General features: G+C 36.0%; 1 protein-coding gene across 1 annotated transcript in view; it reads left to right on the top strand.

Annotated features, from left to right (window-relative positions):
- The first annotated feature begins 6 nt into the window (after positions 1 to 6).
- Positions 7 to 14,660, top strand: part of MRPS28 (mitochondrial ribosomal protein S28) — an 87,795-nt gene continuing 73,141 nt past the window's right edge. The window contains exon 1 of the mRNA XM_085314320.1: positions 7 to 32. The gene's annotated coding sequence lies outside the window, so the exon portion shown is untranslated. The remainder of the gene's footprint in view (positions 33 to 14,660) is intronic.

The raw sequence follows: 14,660 nt of genomic DNA, 5'->3' as shown, positions 1-14,660 counted from the left end.
GGCCGGGCGCCGCCGCCACCGGCCCGCAGCAGGTGAGGGCGAGGCGGAGGGCGGCGGTCACGTGGCGGGGGTGGCCTCTCCCCCCCCGCCCTCGGCGTGACGTGCGCGCGGGTGGGCGGGGCCTGGCGGGCCGTGGCGCGCGTGGGCCCGTGGGCGTGCGTGCGTGGGGGGTCTTGCCGTCAGGCCCCGCTCGCAGGGAGCCGAGAGTGGGTCAGCGGGAAGGCGCACGGGGCAGGCGGGCTCGGCTCCCGCGGGCGCGGGCGCAGCTCGCAGCCGTTGGGAGGCGGTTCGGCGCCTCTGCTGCGGTCAGCGGGCGCTGGCGAACGTGGTCGGGAAGTCTGCGGGGGTTGCCTTAGCCACTATAAATCGTGCTTTATATCTCCGTAGCAGTTTTCTTTTCCTTAAGATGATGCTAAACCGTTGTTGCAATACTTCCTTAGGAAAAAAAGAAAAAAAAACGGAAAAACTTAAAGGTAGCATTGTATTCACGGCAGTGCTTTTATTTCTTCTGTTTTACAATATTTCCCTTTCGCTTCTCACTGTAATTTTGGAATTCTGTCGGTTCCTTCATATTTTGCCCTAAATGTCCTGGGCACGTATGGATCTTGTGATGTTTTCTTTTTTTATGTTCAGAGTGCTGYTGACTAGTGTATTTGTTTTGTTTTGTGGTGGTCTATTTTTAAAGGTTACGTTTATCCATAACAGTCCTTTATCTATATACCTGTCTATATTCACAGTGAATATAGRATAGTCGTTACTATTTTTTCTTCTTTGCTAATTATCAAATCTTCAGATTATTTTTATTTCCTTTCTCACTGGTTCTCAGTCTTACAAAAATATTGTCATTTTAATGCTTTCTTTAAAGGTATTCATACAAATATCTAACTMATTTTTAAAGAAGACATGCAAGTAGCTTTGAATGTTTAAAATACAAGACACAGATATACAAGCAAAACTATGTCCTGGCTTTTSTATACAAATAGAAAGCAGAAGATTTTTCATAAAAGAAGTGCAGATCTGATTGAAGCCCTGTTAGGCCAGTACTATCAAGATTTCTAACAGAAATATTAAGATTAGTACAAGGGGAACAGGAATGGAAATGTGAGTATGTGAAAGAAACAACATAACTAGGGGGAGGYGAAACAGTATTAACTAAGGAGGCAAAACAGTTCCCCAGCACACTGTTCCTAGCAGTAAAATCGAGAATTGTGATGTTTATGTCAAGGCCATCGGTCTGATAAGGCCACAGCACAGATGACTCATCAAAAGCAGATCTTGCATCCTAATAATAGGATGATGGGAACAAGGGTGCAGCATTTCTCATATACCATTCCTTTTCCTGTTACACCACTATGAAAACAGTTACTTCAAACAAACAAGGAGAAGCAGCAGCATAACCTAATATTTATTGAAACTGAAGCAARTAATATTCTGAAGCAGAGGATGAGCCTGTGAACAACTGTTGACTTCTAAAGGATATAAAGCATTTGTCCAAAAACTAGTTTGTTATTGCTAATCAAGAAGAACCCCTCAGAGATGTGGTGAGGCCTTGAAAGCTGGCATCTTTTGTCTTCCATGCAATCTTGCTGAGACTAGTTAGATACATGCTTCTTGGTGCTTGTGAGTATGCGGGTAAGAAAGTGGGAGTGATTGAGATCTGTGAAAGAATGGATGAGTTTGGGTAAAATCAACTTGGAGATTTTTTTTAAATTCTTCTAGAAGATCTTGCTTTAATTTTGTTGTGCTGATTTTCCTACAGGATAGGCTGTGAGTGTGGCCAGTAAAAAGCATCTAAGGAACTACAGAAGAAAAGTGATGTGTGTGTACTAACATACTAATGCACGCAGAATATCTCTTCCAGACTGAAAAACCTTGATCTATTGGGTTGTTTCTCATGTGGAAGTTAATTTCATACTGTTGTTCATCCTTGTCACTCTTCATACCTCTTCCAGTTCTGTTTGATCCATGAGGTACTGGCATTACTGAGAGGATAAGTGTYGTGACAGGTAAGATAATGAGAATAAAGTTGTGAATTAGTATTGCAGGTCTGTCTTAGTTCTAGGAATAAAGAATTAGAAATGTCTTCAGTCGCTGAATCCAGGACGAGATATCCCAGATTTTTGTTAACACTCCGTTTTTCAATGAATATCCATACTAACAAGACTGTGCTGGGATTGAAGGTCAGTCTAACCCAGTATTTCTGGCTCAAATGATAACTTAAAGCTGATATACAGAGAAGAGTTTAAGAATGGATCCAGTTGATCTAGCTGTAGAAGATACTGGACTCTTTTTTTCTTTTTTTCCTGATTTCTTTTTCTGTTGAAGTGAGAAGTTAGGAATTTATTCTTTTCTAATTTTACCTTCAAGCCTTTACCTTCAAGCCTTTAGAGACTCTCTATATGTACTGAACCAACACTGGCATGTCAGAATCTGAGTTTCATTACGTAGTAGTAGGTCTGCAGCTTCCTTCTGAAAATCCTCAGAATTTCAATGTTGTGTAGCAATTTTTTTTTACAACATAAACTCAAAACATATATTTTTATATATGTGTGTATGTGTGTATATATATATAGTGTGTATATATACATACACACATATCTACTTATAAATACATATAATACAGTACAAAATTAAACTAGGAGTATAAGATGAAGAGCAGGAACAAATCTGGATTTTTCCTCGCTCTACTGAATTACTTTCTCACATGAACAAGAGGAAAACAATATCTCTCCTTGTGATAGCACAGTGATGTTAGAAACATAACAATGAGATGGAGTAGGATTGCCCTGAGTGCTTCTGAACTGTTCTTTGATCTATTCATTTGTTCTTTTAAGTGGAAGTGGAAGAAAAGGAAGGGTCCTTTTCTTGTGTGGAAGAGGGAGTGGGTTTTGATGAGAGTAAGCAAGCTGTGGGAAGATGGTGTACAGAAACAAGAAGAAAATGAGAGCGCTTGGACTTGCAACTTTTGGTTCTTTCAAGGTTTCTTTTCATGAATTCCAACTTACTTTTGATTGGCAGGAAGTGCCGTATTTGGCATGTAAACTTTGTAAAGCTAGGAGCAATCCAGATGCTAACGCGGTGTAGAGCTGGACAATCTTGATGGATGTACTGCTGCTTGCTGGAAAAACTAACCATTAGAGAGCCCCTTTGGATCCTTTTAAAGAGAGCAACATCCTCTTTTGAGGAGAAAAAGAAGTGGCTCTGACTGCTGTCCCTTTCTGGAATCCATGAATGTACAAGATCTTTTCCCCTCAACAGGAGGAATGTGTTTTTGCTCAGCCCCTAGCTGAGCCACACCTAGAGAAAAGCTTATATTCCGTATCTCTGCTGGTGAATAGCTGAGCGTAAAATACTGTTGGGTTTTTGGTGCTCTGGCTGTAGAAGCATGGATATGTTAATTGGGTCCTTAGCGTCTCTATTTCTTTGGAGGGAAAAAAACATACAGACAGATTTTGTGACTTTTCTGCACTGGTTTCATGGATAACGAGGCTTTTTTTTTTTCCTCATATTTTTGAAACTGTGTTAGTGTTACGGTGTTTGWTAGGGAATGATTTATTTTTTTATATATGGTAGAAAATTTGATAAATGGGTATATTGATGTGCTTTCATTTTAGATAGTTTAAAAAGCATGATGATACTCTTTGCTAGATAATTTCACAGACGTAGCAGCGTATGTTTACTACTGACTTTACTTCATAGTTGTCTGGTATTATTTAGTGTTATGTGGGTATCCTTATTTAGGGCTTTGCATGCTGTTTTTTATGTTCAGTTCATGATTTTGTTGTAACCATTTTGAAAATAGTGAAATATGTAGAGCAGATGCTGAAAAGTTGACTGAAATTGTTAAAGATTAGTGCCATGGTGAATGAAGTGTTCTGAGAAACACTGTGATAGTTAACCTTGTCTACCACAGGTAGTTTATCTGTTACTGCAGTATTACAAATACTGCTTTGTATTACTGATGTCTAAGCTTGCATATTTTAAACTCAACATAGAGAAGACAAGTTTATCCATTCCTCTGTGTGGAATTGCATAAAGAAAACTGTATTTTAGAAGAAAGGGAAGTGCTTTAGGCATTCTCTGTTGAGTATACATATACTGAAGCTGTCTGCCTGGAAGGTGGGAAACCTTTCATTTTGGGAAGGGCATGATAATTTTTGATGATACTGGTAGAGAAACAGTTACTGAACTATGTACTAGGTTACCAAGAAAATGTAAGAATGAAGTAACTAGTTAAGAATAAATAACATCCTTTCCTTCTGTGTGAACTAAATGGTGTAAGAAAGGTTTTAAAAAAACATGTGGATGACTAGAAGGTGGCAAATACCTGTTTTAAGGAGAAATGGGTACTTAAAATAACATCTTTGCCATTGATCTGCAATAGGTCGCAAATGTGATAGAAGTGCTCTGTTGGGCTCTTTTTGCTTTTTAATAGCAGGATACAAAATGTCAGGCCTATGTTACTATTAAATAATACTTTTTTTTTTTTTACTTATTTATTTGTGTATTTAAATTTTCACCATTTTTCATGGATTAGGTTGTGAGTGCTGTATGACCACTAGGGAGAGACAGCTGAACAAGGAATAGGTTTATTGGGCTTTATGTGAACTTTTAATTCCAGGGCAGCAGAGGGCATTGTTTCTTTCTAGATGTTTTAGGAAAAATACAACATAATTGAGGTGTTTCCTATTTAGTTCCTCGAGTAACATGTTTTACAGGAAAGCATTTATTAAGAAGATGCTTTTTTTTCCAKTCCACAGTGAAGGGACAAATTCCATGCTTCCTGCTTCCCAATTTTGGAATTGTTTAGGAAGCTTTGAAAATCTTTTTCTTTTAATCTTCATTCTTTATTCTGATATTTTAATCTTGGCAGAAATGCATTATATTTATTTGGTAGTGCTTCTCATTAATGTTGCAGCTGTTTTTTAAGTTGATGAACAGAATTTATCAGATGGATCATATTTTCTGTTCTCTAAATCTAGGTATTTAAATTGTTCACGTTTTATGCACGTATGAGTATTTTTAAAAATGTATAATTGTATCTCCTCTTTTCAGATGCAATTTAATTAATTTTCACATATGTGATTGTAATACTCATTTTGTAACCTTATAGAAAGTTTTATATAATAATGTGAATAATGTGCATGCCCACGCACTTGGGATTGTTGTATGAAAATTAAGTAGTTTAATCTGTAGGTTGTTTTGTAGCAGTTTTATAATACTACTCAAGAAAGCATCAGTAATTTATGAAATGATCAGTTTCAAGTGGGATGGTATCAGAGCATGATAGTGATTAATTTTTGATATATAGAGATGATAAGGTATTCCTTCAAAATTACAATTTTTTAACTTATTCAGTCAGAAGTTCCTTTCCAAAAGTATTCAGGAACTTAAAAAGGGCATTTAAACTTCTTGTCACTATTTTTTTAACAAAACATTCTTAAAGATAATAAAATAACTCTTCATATCACCTATTCAAAGTTTTTATGTTACTTATTCTTGCCTAACGGGAGAATTTAAGCTATTAATTGCATGTTTGACTTTCTAAAAGAATATATTGCTCTTTGATTATGATATGTAGGAAATGAATCTATATTCCTTATGCAGTGTCTTGGCAACCTCTTTAAATAGTGTGTAACACTGAATGGGTTGGAATAAAGCATAGCATAATTCAGAATTCTATTTAAAGTAATTATTGATGAGAAATATTTCTCTTAATCTGTTTTTCTGCCTTAGATAACATGTAGAAGACATGAACTTAATTGTATTGAAATTGCAGATATTTGAGAACAAAAATCTTTTTTTGGTAGAAAATAGGGCATTTTCAYATCACCAATATTTATTAAGGCATCTCTAATCTCTGTGTGGATGAATTTCTTTACCAGTGTTAACAAATAGTTCGTTTGAAAACATTTTTGTTTTGATTGCAAATGTAATAGCATTTACATACATACGTGTGTATATATATATATATATATATATATATATATATATATATGCACACCAAGCCTAGAGCTTTTATTCTCGTTTACATAGATTACCTTTTGGCCAGCATTCAAGTAACTGAAACTACTGATTAGCTAGGAACACAGCTTGCCTTTTGTGGAATTTGCAGGAGCTGGAATGAGTTTTCTTTATTTGAAAGTTTCTCTTGGCTTGCTTTATCTGTTTGTAAGACTGCATTTGAGAAGCTTAGCATATGTCTACCCCAGCTATGCTGTGAAAGCGTGCAGATCCAGGTTCATGCCTAGACCAGGACTGTATTGCAGAGTTCTCAGCACCTTGTCAACTGTATCCGCTCTGAGAGTTGTTTTGCCTTATGGTGGGAATGAACTTATTTATCTTTTTGAAGTTTCTCCGAGGGAATGGTTTTAACCAGTGAGCACTTTGAGACACCAAAACTTGGTTCTTCTGACTTTGGTCAGTTCCAGCTGTGGGCCCGATTGGGTGTGTTGAATGAGGTACTCAGCTTATGGTATATATAGTAGAATTTTGTAACAATCAAATGGTATTTCAGCAACAATCTCTGAAATGAAGAAGTTAGGACTCTGGATGTTCTTGGTAGACTGCAGARATCTAATGTGTGTTGTTCCTCTTGAAGACATGTATAATTATAACATGGTAAAATTGTTGCAGAGTTGTAATAGAGAGTAGTGGCTCTGCAATGTGCTGTGTGTTAAGGCCCATAGCACCTTGCAAAGCTCTGTCCTCAGCGTGAGGCAGACCATAGCAGGTAAGAAATGGATTGCAGTTTTCTGGAACTTACTACTTTGGATAGCTCCAAGTCTATGAATGATCACTTGGGCATTGCTGTGAGTGGTAGGCATATGCAACATGCCTTTGGTAACTGTCTGTCAAAAGATAGCATCCTAAAATGCAAACTGTCTTGGGACTACTGGTGTCACAGAGAGGCCTGTGGCTCATTCAGAAAAGTAAATAAATGCAGACTGCATCATTTGGCGGATTTTGATTAGCTTCATGTGAGATGTCTGGAGAAAGGAACCATAATGTAAAGGTTAAATTGGGATTTAGTTCTTCCTAGTTATTGTTATCAACAGGATATTTACATCCACTGGTAATGTGGCAGATCCCAATTAATTCTCTCACCATGTGTGTTGAAACAGCACCCTGTCCTTGAGAAGCCTGAAAAAAAGTCTCTTTGGAAGGTGCAGAATAGTGATAGATGATGAAGCTGCGTTGATAACTGATGATAATGCTGCACGGCAGGCAGTGTTTGTGTAGCTACAGATGGTAGGGATTTTTTTGGTGTGGTCTAGGAACAAATCTAATTGATAGGTCTACTGTATAGGTCTGATGCTAGAACTGGAAAGTATGCTTGCCGTCCACTTGAGGTGGAGAGGCATGAACCAAGATACCCCTGCCTCCTTGTGTTCAGGTTGCTGTTTGAGATTGCTGCTGTCCCTAAAATGCAAGGACATGGACGTGTCTTTGCTCAGAAAATTAATTTGGAGTTCTGTCTAAACCGTCTAGCTGCACAGGTAGATGCTGGGCTTGAAACRTTGTTTTTTGGACTTGATGACTGCTCTGTTAAAATTTTCTCCTTGACACAATCCGTGAATCACCCACTTTTCCTGAGTTTATAGACTGGATGATCTCTGCTCAGAATGAAACTGCAAGGAAGAGTTAGACCTTTTGGGTGTTCTGCCAGCTGTTACTTTGGGAATGCTCCCACCTGCAGGTAACCTGATGTTTGTTGTATTTCTGTGGGTGGCTGGCAACATGCTGGGTTGGTGGAGATCTTACTGTTTGCATAGCTGATCCCAGGTCCTCCAGGAACTGGTGCAGGGATGAGGGACGAATATGCATAAATTGGGGAACAGCTGAGAGGAACGCAAAAAGCCATGGACATACAAGTTCAGGTGATCCAGATATCAACTCTTGGGTTTTTCTTCCCTCTCCATATTTTACGTGAAGTAGAAAAAATGTTTAGATAATTTTCAGTGGTCTGAATTTTTCTTTTCTTGCTGATGATGCAGTAATTGCAGTAAGATTTGTCTCTCCATATATTCATTAAAGTAGAACATCAGTTTACTTTCATCTGTGCTATATTCTTCACCTCATTGTTTTCATCTGTTTTTTTCTTCCTCTTTGAAAAGTTAATGTTTTGTTAATCTAGAATCGATACTATCAAGATGTTCTAAATGTTCTTGCTATAAAATAATCTTTGAAAGAAAGATATAAAGATTTCATATTTTTAATTATATGTAGATTTTATTTAAATWTAATAAAATAAACAGTTTGGTTGAAATCAAATTATATAATTTTATGTTACAAAATATGTAGTTTAATGTTAGAAAATGATCCTTCTGGCTAGTAAGCAGCATATTTTCTAAATTGCATTTGAAAAAAATTTTTTCAAAAAAAAATTTTGCAGTTTTTGCATTATCTTTTTACAAGGAAGTTGGCATTGAGTCTGCCAGTGACAGGGAATCCTTTGTGACTTTACTGCTTTCTAATATTTTTAAAAGGCAATTTTTTATCTTGTGAGATCTTTCAGAAAAGAGTCTAGAAGCAACTATAGATGCTTGCTTTTGTTTTGATCCAGCTGCTACGGCTTTCCCCTCCCCAGATGTACTCATCTGTGGTATTTGTTATGCTACTCCTTCTAAGCACAGTTGCTTAAACAAGTCACCAGAAAAAAACATATAGCTTTAAATTTATGTGTGTATCTCTGTATATAATACAGAAAAATMTGGATACAGACAAATCTAAATATATCTTTGGCACTTCTGCTAATGGTCGGACAGATTTACTGTGATAGCAATGCATTTATTCAAAGATACAGAAAGTTAGGTAGCCTGTTAATTAAAAAAACAGTTACTTTTGTTTTATTAACAGTATTGCTGCAGTTGATTTAACAAAGTATACTGAGACATTATTAATGTGTTATATCACTTTACAAAGTCCTCTAAATAATTATGCTGATCTGTTCCATGGGTTTGAAACACTATTCATATAGAATATCTAGATAAGTCTAAGAAACAACATCTAATTTCACATGGTTGAAAGTTGCATGATGAATCGTTATTTTTTTAAATAAAATTGTAATCCTTTCTTGATCTCCAATGAAAACACAATTTTAAAGCACTATTTTAATAAGTGTGATTTCAGTATGTATGAATTGGCATTAAAAATTGCGTGTATAGCCAAATTTCTCTGCAAAATCTTCCAATTCTTTCTGCCGAATGTGATGAATATTACCTGTATAAACTTCCTGTAACCATATTTGTTCCCTATTTGTTTGGGTAAAGCTACAAAATAGGAATTGTCCTATTCTAAGCATAACTGAAGCTTAGCTCTTTTCATTTTGTTCCTTTTTGGGATGGGAATGCTTGATAAATAGGAACTGTAACTTGAACAAAACAAAAATTTTTTTCTTAAGTGAAAGTATTGTTTCCTCATTGTGTGCATTTTAAAATAGCTTTATGGATGATTGTGTACCAGCCTTTCTTGACTAGTCACCACTTTTTGTAGGTGAAAGTCAGAGAAATAGTTAACTTTAAAGAAGATCTTTGTGTTGTATGTTTCTGAAGATTTTATTGTTGGCATAAGATGTTGGAAAAATGGCATAGCTTACTGAATTATTACAAGGATAATATGTAGTTCTGTAACTAAAAATTAAATTCTTGGTTTTTAGACTAGAAGGGATCATTGTGGCTATCYAGTCTGACGATGACTGACAAAACATTGAATGTAAGCCAAAGAGTCTTGCACTTAGCCCAACAGCTTGTGGTTGGACCATAACACATCCTTTGGAGAGATCTGCGGACTTTTTAGAAAGTGTATCAGTCATAATATGTACATGTAAGAAAGCAACATTAAAATTTGTATTTCATTATTAATTTTGGTGTTTTCTGCCTTACGAGTGCATCTTGGATGTCCACTGAATGTAACTATCTAAAAGAGGTTTCCTAGAGTTTTYTAAATTATTTTTGTAGTTTACTTAAGACTAAATTAAAAAGTAAGCTGTACTTCATATTTGGGGACTTATAGCTCAGCTAGCTTCAAATAGATTGGTAAGTGCAGTTTTAAGTTCTCCAGTTTACAGCTTAAGTCTAAAACCCTGTCAGATTGATTTGTCTGAGATGCACAAGAGACTTACAGAGTAGCTATGCATTTTTAGCAGTTCCATAGGGGAGAGAGTGCTGCTCCYGTAGAAATTTCTGTTGAAGTACGCTCTGAAGTCAGATCAAGAGCATTGAGGCTTCTTGCACATTGTATGTAGCAAACTCACTGTCAACTTTTACCTTCAAATTAGTAGTGAATATGAGGCTATGTTAGCTTTGATAGCTGTGCTACTTTTAAAATCTGATCCTGCGGATACTTAAAAATAAATAGGCAGGGATTTAATGAAAAGTTCTTTACAGAATAGTATTGGACTTGCACGGCAAATCACTTGCCAAATATCTTGTTGCCTTCAGTGAAACTTAAATGACACTTTGCCAGAACACTTAGTCATTACTTCTTACCAAGGGATTTTTAAATGCTTAATTTCAGCTTTTTCCTTCAGCCTTCTTGGCTAAAGGAATTAGTTTGTTTTGCTTTCTTAAAATAAAACTACATTTCTTCTCTGCATTGAGGAAAATGTATGGATGTCCCACTATTGATTGGAACGCTGAAGAATATGTTTTGCTTTTGACACTTCTTTTGAGGGTGCTTGTATCTTTGTTTGTGATGGGAAATAACTGCGGACAATTAAAACCTTAAGTATGGAAGTTTTTGAAAGTTTATACAGACTTAATAAAGTTAAGAATGAAAACATAGCAGTCCATCTCCTTTATATTATTCTATTCAAAAGGAACCTTTTTCCTTTGCTTTTTTGAATCATCAAATACAAGTTTTTTTCCTCAAAAAGCTTTAAAGTCCAAAGAAAAGGCTTATGGTGCTCACTGTGCTCTTGAATGCTGGTTTTGTAGTACCATATTTTATTGAAAAATGATTGTGATTTCCCTTCTACTTTCTTCAAAATGTACCTTTAAAAAAGATAGGTACAGACACTATTTGTGCTTGTTCTAAAACTATATAGTTTGGTGCTCAGTACCACTGAGGGCGCAGATCGGATCCTTAGATGTGGGCAGAACTTCATCGATATGGTATCCGCTGAGTTACTGTGCTTTTATTTGTTGTTGCTTTTCAAAATACTGTTGTTTTCCTAGCTGRTAAGTCCTCGTGTCTTCAGAACATATTTCTATGTTCAGAAGAACAAAGGTGACTTTAAAGGCAGAATAAAAAATATGTTTGGCAATGAAGCTATTGTGATAGTAGACAGTGCTTTTTTAGTTATATTGATATTTACTGTATAGATTGGAGACATTAATATTACTTTATTCTAATACTAATTAGAATATTTATAAAGAATTCATCATCACAGTATAAGCTTGTATGCAAGTTTAGGACTTGCAAGTTAGGACTTGCAGCAGTCTGCAAAGAAGAGGAATTGCATGAAATTCCTTATAAATATCGTCTTGTTTTCTAGCAAGGAATTTTCCCGTTTTCTCCTATGACTTTCAGAACTGTCCTTCATGACTTTACAATCATCAATCTTAGTTTGTCCCTAAATCATTGCTTTTATTTTTGCTCAAGTCAACTGACCTTCTTTTAWGCTTCCCTTTTGCGCCATTTTCTTTCAGTAATTTTATTAAAATAACACAAATCTTGCTTTTTTTTCAACTTTACATAGTAGTCATTTTCAAAACCCTTTATTAGGGAGAACTATATATTAACTCCTCATCATTATCTGTTTGTTTGGAATAAAATGAAAAAACCCTCTTTTAAGGAARCAGAAAAGCTCCTCCTTGTCTTTGTGGTTGCCCATTTGGGCTTGTAAGTTGAATCAGTTGGGAAATAGTATGAATTTCAACTGTTTGATATTTTTTCATARGATAAAACCACAGACCACTAATCAGAGAGGAAAAGAACTATATTATGACGAAAAAATTGCAAAACTCCCTGTATACTTTACAAGAAAAAACTCTYTGAGTTCATGCTGTCTTCTATTATAATTGTATAGGTGTAAGTGGAATTTTATTGAGCTGTTACATGTTTTAATAGGTTCATTTTGTTGGCAATTGTATTTAATTACTTGTATGCTAGCTAAAACTTGTGACTTAGTTTGTATTATATTATAAAGAGCTGTATGAGGAATAGTCTTTGCGAGTGTTTTTATGTGCATAGTTTCTTGTGTGTCTGCTTTGTCCGTAAATATTTAGTAAAAAGTAACAGATGGTATTTTAATATTAGCCTTATTCCATGTTACWGAATTAAACATTAGATTTTGAAAAGGGCTATAAATAGTGGTCAAACATCTTCCTTTATTAGTCAGCAGAGTGGCAGTGTGTATGGCATATGTTCTTCATGGATGAATACAGTGTAGTAGCTACCAATATGGGAATCATCATCTTTAATTCCACTGGAGACTAATGTTGTTTACCTATCAAGAGGTTAACAACTAATCTGATATTTTTAATTATGTCTTTTTTTTTTTTTAATGGTAGAGTAGAGATCGGGAAGAAAAGGTATGTCACACTGAAGAGATGATTCCTTTCTTTGTATTACTATTTTCCTGAAAGCTGGAGTGGCGTTCTGGAGCCATATTTTACCCTAAGCTTCTGATGTGCCCAGTACAAAATTTAAGCAAGTCATGCGCTCTATATAACAACCATATCAGAGTACAAGTACATTTGAGATTTTCATTCTATTTCCTGGTGATAAATTTGCTGATAATAAACAAGCAGGTGAGTCTCTGGCGTACAGAGCTGTAACTAGTGTTCTCCATAAAAAGAATGGTAGGCATAAACCTTCTGCGAAGGATTAGCATGTGTACTACCGTAGCTAATGAATGTTATATATTGATGTGATTACTGATGGTATTTTCTGCATTTTGGGATGTACATAAACCGTAGGATAATATTTTGAAAATTTGAAGGAGGAAACACAGAATCACAGAATGGTTGAGGCTAGACCTTTAGAGATCATCCAGTCCAAGCCGTCTGCTTAAGCAGGATCACGTGGAGCTGGTTGCCCAGGGCCCTGCTGAGACAGCTTTTGAATATCTCCAAGAAAAACAATGACTCAAGGTAAGCCTGTTCTTTGTGTAGGCTTGAGAGTGCTAAAGAGCCAAAGCAGGCTGATGGGAGCATTTTTGTCCCATGTTTGCTAACCTGTACAACTACTTTAGACCAAGAGTCCAGAAGGATATGAATGYAACTCTGAAGAAATCTGCAGATTTAAAGGGAATGAGGTCTTGGTAGAAGATAGCTGTACAATGGAAACAACCTGAAGATGCAATTTCTTTTTTGTTGTTGCTTTTGTTTTTTTGAAGTCTAGGTTAGGCACTTCCTGGAGATTGACAGTATTTTGAAGGGTAAACATTAGTGTCAGCTCTTAATTAATTTTTTTTTCCTAAACTTTTCTTCCTGTTTCTACGGGAAGCAGAGCTTCTGCTTTAAGAAAGGTCTAAAGTCACTATCTACTGGTAGTCACAAAAAAATTCACAAATTCACAAAAACATTCAAAGCTGGAGGTGATAGGCAAAGGTACTGGAACTTATTTTGTCTATTGGAGGGAGCGCTGCATATTTTTGTTTTGAGATGAGTTTGAGATATTTGAGGCATTATATTCTAAGACAAGAAAAAGGAAGACTGAACTTTTCCATAAAGAATCATCATCATTAGACCAAATAATTTAATTTATAAAGAGAAGGCAGCACCTGGAGAAGTGAGTTGTAAAAACTTTGAGCCATAATTGCGGTAGGACTTACTTGTTGAAGTTACAGTCACTTATCATATATTAGTCCTCTCAGTGATCCCCTTGGCTCTTTACATTAAGTCTCGGAAGAACTTAAATATGCAAGGGAAAAATGGTGATGAAAATGGTTTGCTTGTCCTTTGGGTTTAGGAGAACTCTGGAGTTTGTAATACTTGTAATTCTACTTAATAGCCCCTCACCCTAAAATAAGTTGGGCTTCAGATTTTGCACTGTATTGTCTTTAAATCTGTTTGTGCTGCTCCTGTTGGCTTTAAGGTGAGATTTTTATGCGAAATCAATGTTTGATTTAAAGTACTTGAGCCAAACATGTTACAACATTGTAGACTCCAGTTACAATTCATATTACTTGAAGATTRTAATAAGAACTGCAAAGATTACTAGTTTTGGAATAAATGCCTGGCTTGTTCTTTGAGGGATAGAGTTGATTTCAAAGAGGAAGATATCTTCRCAAAAAGTAGAGCTTGTTGCATTTATTTTTTTTATATATAGTAAAATCACACTAGAGAGATTTGCAATTTAGACTTGGATATAAGTAACGGTACATTTTTAATAGTTGCTATGAATGGAAAAATAAGGGTTAGTGGGCTAGTAGATAGGAATGAACTTACTTGGTTGTTRAAGTATGTACCTTACCAATATACCAGCTCAGAGAAGAGTTCTTGTATTGTATCACCCTTTACAATAACCTGCCTTCCCTATTTTGTACTGTGAAAAGTACTGAAGTATTACTGAAGTAATACCAGTTGGTCCCCTGAAGGTTGTCCATTCTGGCCCCTTGGGTCAGGCTGCTCAGGGCCTTGTTCAGTCAAGTTTGGAATAGTCTCCAAGCCATTGTGCTGTTAGCCATGCTGGCATTGGGTTAACTTGCTATT

This window comes from Rhea americana, unplaced genomic scaffold, assembly GCF_003343005.1.
Source record: "Rhea americana isolate MKP2758 unplaced genomic scaffold, rheAme1 scaffold_40, whole genome shotgun sequence".
Taxonomy (NCBI): domain Eukaryota; kingdom Metazoa; phylum Chordata; class Aves; order Rheiformes; family Rheidae; genus Rhea; species Rhea americana.
This window is presented reverse-complemented; position numbering and strand designations above follow the sequence as displayed.